The sequence below is a fragment of the Aphelocoma coerulescens genome, unplaced genomic scaffold (assembly GCF_041296385.1).
Source record: "Aphelocoma coerulescens isolate FSJ_1873_10779 unplaced genomic scaffold, UR_Acoe_1.0 HiC_scaffold_303, whole genome shotgun sequence".
NCBI classification, from domain to species: domain Eukaryota; kingdom Metazoa; phylum Chordata; class Aves; order Passeriformes; family Corvidae; genus Aphelocoma; species Aphelocoma coerulescens.
Window position 1 is genome coordinate 65001 of NW_027183647.1, and position 1436 is coordinate 66436.

Consider the following 1436-nt stretch of genomic DNA (forward strand, 5'->3'; position numbering starts at 1 on the left):
GTCACACAGCCCGGACGGTAAAGACGCCCTCCCGGCAGCGGGAGCGGCGACACCTCACCTGCGACGGGAAGCGAATTGGAAAGGAGACCGCCCTGCCCGAGCACCGGACTCCGCCGTGGCTTCCCCATTACAGAGAGCCCCGGAAGAGCCGGCCCGCCGGGGGCCCTTTCCGACGCGACCCGAAAAGCCTCATCGATCAGCCGAGAAAAGAGGAGCGAAAGAAGGCCCCGCGGCCTCGGTCCTGGGACATCGGCAGCCCAAAGCGCGCACCACACCACGCTTCCAGGCGGGCAGCGGGCAGACGGACGCAGCAGGGCTGCTTTTCCGCGTGCGGGACACGTCCCCGAGAGGCCCTCCCCACGGCTTGGCGCCGCCGAGCCTCCCCGACGCACCCGAGCGCCACTTTGCAGCAGAGCTTTCGCATCGGTCACAGCGGAGAAAGCGCGGGGAGGTGCCGCCACCCAACCCCGGCTGCGGACAACGATTCCCTTTTATTAGCGAGACAACATCGGGACGGGACCACGGCGGGAGGAGGCCACGGCAGGCCACGCTCCCGGCCCCACGGAACCCTTCCGAGCGTGCGAGAAAGCGCCACCGACCATGCCCACGGGCCACCGGCTTTCGCCCGCCTCGCGGCGATCGGCTTTCCCTCCGGAAAAGCCAGGGGGAACGGCAAACAGCGGAGGGGAAAAAAAAAAGGCACGACAGCGCGCGTCACATAACCCCGTGCTACCCACGGGGGCCGCGGGCCTGGGGGGCGAGGCGCGCGCCTCTCACTCCCCCCCCCTTTAATCCCAACGACCTCTCAAAGAACGCCTCCTTCTCGTCTCTCTCCCTTTCGGCGTTCGTGGCCCGCGCGCCTTTGTGCCGCGCTTCTCCGTCGTGCCGCGGCGGCTTAAGGCCGCGAGAAAAAAAAAAAAAACAAACAGCGTAAGGCCGGGGCAGGCACCCCCCCAGTGCAACCGCACAAGCCGGCACACACGCCTGAAACAGCGGACCTTCTCGCAACCCAGCCCACCGGCAACCACGGCAGCCGGGACAGGCCCGACACCACGGGCCGCCCCAGCGTCGCGGCTCAGTCGATGCCGGCCGAAAACAAGGAAGGGCGAGGCGCCGCCGCCTCGCCGGCAAGCATTCTCACAGGGCTCTCTCTTGTCGGGCTTCCGGTCCGCTCTCGGCAGCCGGCCACCGCAGGCCGGCCGCCGCCCCTGAGACCTTCCCGCCCGCTACGCGGGTTCCCCAGCTTAGGGCCGAGGAAGGGGGACGACTTCAACACACAGCGGGGGGGGGGGCGAGGCGCCGCCGCCCCGCCACAACATCGGGCGACTCCCGTCACCGAGCCCCTCGGCCAACCGGGCGAGGCCGGAGGCAAGGCCGCACGCCCCACCGGAGCGTCCCCGTGGCACCGCCGACACACCAAGCACAGGTCGGGAGCC